The sequence below is a fragment of the Triticum urartu genome, chromosome 2, assembly GCF_003073215.2.
Source record: "Triticum urartu cultivar G1812 chromosome 2, Tu2.1, whole genome shotgun sequence".
NCBI classification, from domain to species: Eukaryota; Viridiplantae; Streptophyta; class Magnoliopsida; order Poales; family Poaceae; genus Triticum; species Triticum urartu.
The window spans coordinates 252,976,722-252,983,285 of NC_053023.1; positions in this window are offsets into that span (position 1 = coordinate 252,976,722).

A 6,564-nucleotide genomic window follows, 5' to 3' on the forward strand; every position below is an offset into this window, starting at 1 on the left:
AGAAAAAAAAGTGCTCTTGGTTTGGTTTTTCGTCCGGTTTTTTCATGAAAAAATCTTCAAAACTTATCAATATAGGATCTAGTTTTGAAGATCTCGACGCGAGAAATCCAACGATGAAAACGGTTCGAGGTTTGGACGCATAGTTTAAGAGATAAAACAATTTGAATAAACGAATCTAGAAAAAGGAAAACTCGCAGGTTGCCATAAAGTGGCACATATGCAGTGCGTCATTTGTGCAACTTGGGGGGGGGGTAGAAGTGACCTTTGAAAAATAGTGCTTGTTAATTAGTGATTTCACACAATAAGACGCTGCTAAGTTATGGATACAATAATAACAACTCTCTGACAGGGACTAAGTGCTTGCTAAAGGTAGGGGCATCTCCAGAACCTCCAATTTAGGTCAAATACAGTCTTGCAGCAGTGCGTTAAGCCAGCGTTCTCCTAGTAATGGTTGTACTTCTTAACCCTCTTCAGGGGCTGCTAATGTGCCACATCAGGTTGCCTTTCTTGCCCGAGGCGATTCCTTTGCCCTTCCTGTCAGTAGCCACCTCCTTGCCCTTCCTATTAGCGGCAACCTCCTTGCTCTTCCCATCGGCGGCGACCTCCTTGCCAGCCTTGTTGTTTCCTCCCATGACAAGCTTGTCAATCTGCATTGAACATACACATATGAACTAGTGCTCAAATAAAAAACATAATACACGTATGATCAGGATTGTTCTGGATGACTGCGATGAACAGGAGGAGCACCAGACTCCGATGAAACGATTCAAGAATTTGTTCAAACCCTTGAAATTCCGACCTCATATGCGTGAAAATACTTGAAATTCCTATCACATGTGTGAAAACCCTTGAATCAATTTGAGGGTTTGTTCAAACCCTTGAAATTCCTACCTCGTGTGTGTGATTACCCTTGAATCCCTAACCAGAATCTATTCAATTGGTCCCAAATCGAAGCCTAGCCTTGAATAGGATAGGTAAAACCTACAGTCCATGCTAAATCGAACGCGACCGCTTGAAAATCGATGCTACAGAGGGAACGGAGGGCATAATGCCATTGAAGCAGAGGGGGGTGCTCGCTGATACGTCTCCAACGTATCTATAATATTTTATTGTTCCATGCTTGTAACACCCCGTATGTAACTTGCCATATTTGTATTCCAACTCTTGCCATTTCTGGCACTAAGTTATGATATTTTCCTCGTTGTCGGGTTTTTGTCTCCGTGTGCTTTTGTCTTCGTCATGCATCTCATATCATGTCATCATGTGCATTGCATTTGCATATGTGTTCGTCTCATGCATCCGAGCATTTTCCCCGTTGTCCATTTTGCATTCCGGTGCTCCTATGTCCTCCGGTGTCCCTTTCTACCTCTTTTCGTGTGCGGGTATTAAACGTTCTCGGATTTGACCGAGACTTGCCAAGAGGCCTTGGTTTACTACCGGTAGACCGCCTATCAAGTTCCATGCCATTTGGACTTCGTTTGATACTCCAACGGTTAACCGAGGAACCGAAAAGGCCTCGTGTGTGTTGCAGCCCAACACCCCTCCAAAGTGGCCCAAAACCCACCTAAACCTCCTCCATCATCTAGGTCATTCGATCACTATCGCGTGGCCGAAAACCGTGCTCAATTTGAAGCCTCCCAGCTCCCTCTACCTATAAAAGGTCTCTCCCCCGAAAATTTTGGATCCCTTCCAACCCTAGACCTAGCCCCGCTCCTCTCCGCGTGGCCGGACACGTCCGTCCGCGCCGGACGCCACTGCCACCGCCAATCACGCGCTGCCATGTGGCGCACCGCCGCCCTCTCCGCTGCCGGCCCGGGCGAGCCCGAACCAGCCCCCCGAAGCCCGTCACCGCCCCCGCGCCTCCTCGTCTCTTCTCCGCCACCGCGTCTCCCGACTACCTTCCCCGCCGGCGCCGCGCCACCTCGTCGTCGGTGGCCGCCGCCCCGACCCGCCGCCACATCGCCTCGCCGCGCCGCCGCAGGAGCTCGCCAGCGCCGTCCCGCGACCCTCCTCTCCAGCGTTCCCCCTGCTCTGGCGACCTCGGGCCCCTCTTCCCCGACTCCGGAGGAACTCCGGTGAGCGCCTCGTCATCCGTGCCGATCCGGATCTGGATCTGAAAAAAACCCTAGCCGTTGACTTTTTGTCCAACTCCCAGTATTTTTATGCATATTTCGTCGCATCATAACTCTGCATCCGTGGCTACATTTTGGACGTGTAGTATATCAAATTGTTCGTCTTGACGAGTACTTCATTTCATTCCATTGCACCATGTTCATTTGAGCTCATCTTGATGCCCTAAATGCTGTTGCAAGAGTGCTAGTTGATGTTAGTTTCAGATTCTTATCAGTAATTGGACTTCTGTCATTTTGCCATGATTGATGTGTGCCTCCTATGAACTTGAGCCCTACATGAGTTTTGAAGTATGCCATGCCATCTTTACAGAGGTGTATGCCATGTATTTTTGTGATCTCTGTGGTGACTAGCACCAGCATTCAAAGTAGCTCTCAAAATGTTGCTGATTTCAGGGACTTAGAAATCTTCCAAGTCTTTGCCTTGTTAATATTTTTATGCCATGTATTCTTGTTGCTACAGAGTGATCCATGCCTCTTTTGAGCATGATCAGTAAGGATGTTGTGTAGATATTGTTGTGCTCTATCCATCCATGTCTTTGTTTGCAATTTTGGAGCACCCTAGCTTGACTCAATCGAGCTCTATTTTTGCTATAAAATGTTCCTGGCAGAATGTTTACGTGTTAAGCATTTTTGTCGAGCTTGTTGTAGTTGATCCATGCATGCTATGAGGTTGCTCTTGCCATGTTTAGCTTCTATGCCATGTCTACTTGCTGGGTGTATGCTTAGTTTGTCATGCAATGCCTTGTGGTGAGTGCATCGAGCTCGTAAACATGCCAATTAATATCTGTTTTGCCATGTTCCAGTTTTCTACTAAGTCTGAATCTGTTAACGATAATTGCTATGTTCACATGGTTGCCATTATATTTTCTGATCCCTTTTGGCTTATTGTCAGTAAGGGAATTTTGTTGTATGCTTTGAGTAGCTTCATGCCATGCCTTGCTTTTCCATGATATGTTACTATAGCATGTTGTTACCTTGCTCTAAACATTGCTTCCTGATGTTAAATTCCTGACTTGTTATTTTCACTAAGTCTATAACCTGATATCTTTTGCACTTTTGCCATGCTTTTTTGAACCTGCTATTGTGTGAATTAGCCGTAGCTCAGTGTTCATCTTTTGTCAAGCAACTTGAGTGGATCACTGCCATGTATTTTGTTGCTATTTTAGAGTGCAGTAGCTTATTGTTCTTGATGCATTTAGGTGGCCTCGTGCTGTTGAGAGCAAGCGTGAGGAATTCCGCAACCTGAAGCAAGGCAGCTTGTCTGTTTACCAGTATAACATCATGTTCCAGAAGCTCGCTCGTTTCGCTAAGCAAGACGTCCCTGACGAGAAGAGCATGATTTATCAGTTCAGAGGTGGCCTCAGAGAAGATCTTAAACTAGCTCTTATGCTTTTTGAGCCGCAGAAGTACGATGAGTTTTACAACATGACACTAAAATAAGAGACTGCTCAGCTCAAGTGTGATGCTTCCAAGAAGCGAGTCAGATATGCAACTCCTTCTTCCTCAACTCAAGTGGAAACTAAGCAGCAAAAGTATTGGTTGCCTCCTCCTCCGTTCCGTCAGCCTTATCAGCAGAAGAGCAAAGGTGGCAATGGATCTTCCCCCCCCCCCCACCCCAGGCTTTTAGAACAAGACTTCGTCTCATGCTCCAAGATCAAGTGCTCCATATCACCGCCCTCTTTCAGAGGTCACGTGTAACAAGTGTCAGCAGAAGGGTCACTATGCCAACAAATGCTTCAATCAGAGGCGTCTTCCTCCTCCTCCTTCTGTGAGATCTGCTAGCACCGCAGTGGTCAAGCATAATCCCAAGTTTGCAAAGGTCAACATGATGAACACAACTCAGGCAGAGGACTCGTCAGATGTGATTGTGGGTAACCTTCCTGTTAACGATATTCCTGCAAAAGTTCTTTTTGACACTAGTGCATCGCATTGTTTCATCTCGAGACCATTTGCATCTAAGCATGAGTTGGATTTCCAAGATTTCCATAGACCATTAGCAGTTGTCTCACCGGGTAAATGCTTGCACGCAAGCTATGTGGTTCCGGAAGTTTCTATCATGTTGGGTGACTATAAGTTTCTTTCTTCTCCAATGGTCCTTGGTAACTTGGATATTGATCTTATTCTCGGAATGGATTGGCTTTCTAAGCACAAGGCTCAGCTTGATTGTGCTGCCAGGCAGATTCAATTGACACATTCCTCTGAGGATGTAATCATCTTTGCTGCTCGGGATGATACCATTCGACTGTTTTCCCTCAATGAGAAGGGCAAGCCGGATGCCATCTCTTAGATTCCAGTCGTTTGTGAATATCAAGACGTCTTTCCAGAAGATATTCCAGGAATGCCTCCGCACTGGCCAGTTGAATTCGTCATCGATCTTAAGCCTGGAACGGAAACTGTTTGCAAACGTCCTTACAAGCTTGGACCTGAAGAGTTGAAGGAGCTGAAGAAGCAACTCGATATTCAAGAGCATATGGGTCTCATCTGACCAAGTTCTTCTCCATGGGGTTGTGGTGTTCTTTTCGTCAAGAAGGATGGAACGGACCGACTTTGTGTCGACTACCGTCCATTGAACAAGAAGACCATAAAGAACAAGTACCCACTTTCGAACATCAACGAGCTTTTCGAACAACTCAAAGGTGCTCAAGTATTCTCCAAGCTTGACCTCCGTATGGGCTATCATCGGATTCACATTCGTGAAGAAGATATCCCCAAGACAGCTTTCAGAACAAGCTATGGTTCATATGAATACACTGTCATGTCTTTCGGTCTTGTCAATGCTCCTCCAACATTCTCTCGCATGATGAACTTCATATTCAACACCTACACAAATGACTTCGTCTTAGTCTACCTCGATGACATTCTGGTCTTTTCCAAGAACAAGGAGGATCATGCCAAGCACTTGAGATTGGTGCTGGATAAACTCAGAGAACATCAGTTCTATGCGAAGTTTTCAAAGTGCGAGTTTTGGCTCGATGAGGTTCTCTACCTTGGGCAGATCATCTCCGCCAAGGGCATAGCTGTAAATCCTGAGAAGGTGTCTGCAATTCTGAACTGCGAACCGCCTCAGAACGTGAAGCAACTCCGCAGCTTCCTTGGTCTCGCAAGCTATTGTCGAAGGTTCGTTGAGAACTTCTCAAAGATCGCGAAGCCTCTTTCCAACCTCCTCCAGAAGCATGTGAAGTATGTCTGGTCGCCTGAATGTGACATTGCTTTCCACACCCTCAAAGAGAAGTTAGTCACTGCTCCAGTTCTGACTCCTCCTGATGAATCCAAACCGTTTGAGGTTTTCTGTGATGCTTCCCTTCAAGGTCTTGGTGCAGTGTTGATGCAAGAGAAGAAAGTTGTTGCCTATACCTCTCGCCAGTTGAAGCCCAACGAAAATAACTACCCCACTCATGACCTCGAGTTGGCGGCAGTTGTCCATGCTCTTTTAACATGGAGACATCTCTTGTTGGGAAGGAAAGTGGACATCTTCACTGATCACAAGAGTCTCAAGTACATCTTCACTCAGCCAAACCTCAACCTCAGGCAGACTCGTTGGGTTTAAATGATTCAAGAGTATAATTCGAGTATTGAATATACTCCAGGCAAGGTCAATGTAATTGCTGACGCATTGAGCAGGAAGGCTTACTGTAACAGTTTGATTATCAAGCCTCACCAACCAGAGCTTTGTGAAGCTTTCCGCAAATTTAATCTCCAAATTGTTCCTCAAGGATTCCTGGCCAACCTCTAAGTCTCTCCTACTTTGGAAGATCAGATTCGTGAAGCTCAACTTCTTGATGCTATGGTGAAGAAGGTGAAGATTGGGATTGCCAAGAGTCAACCCAAGTACAAGTGCTATCGCCTTGATGACAAGGATACTCTATTCTTCGAGGATCACATTGTTGTTCCTAAAGGTGACCTTCGTAAAGCCATTATGAACGAGGCTCACAATTCACTCCTCTCTATTCACCCTGAAAGTACAAAGATGTACCAAGACCTCAAGCAGTCGTATTGGTGGACTTGAATGAAGCGCGAGATTGCTCAGTTCGTAAATGAATGTGATGTATGCAGAAGAGTGAAAGCAGAACACCAACGACCAGCTGGTCTCCTCCAACCTCTTGCCATTCCAGAATGGAAGTTTGACCATATTCAGATGGACTTCGTGACTGGATTTCCAAAGTCCAAGCGTGGCAATGATGCTATCTTCGTTGTCATCGACAAGCTCACTAAAATGGCTCATTTTCTTCCTATCAAAGAATCTATCACAGCAGCTCAGTTGGCAGAGTTATATACCTCCAGGATTGTCTCCTTGCATGGCATTTTGCAGTTAATATCTTCAGATCATGGAAGCATCTTTACCTCTAACTTCTGGGATTCTTTTCAGAAGGACATGGGCACCAACATTCGCTTCAGCACAGCTTTTCATCCTCAAACCAATGGCCAAGTCGAG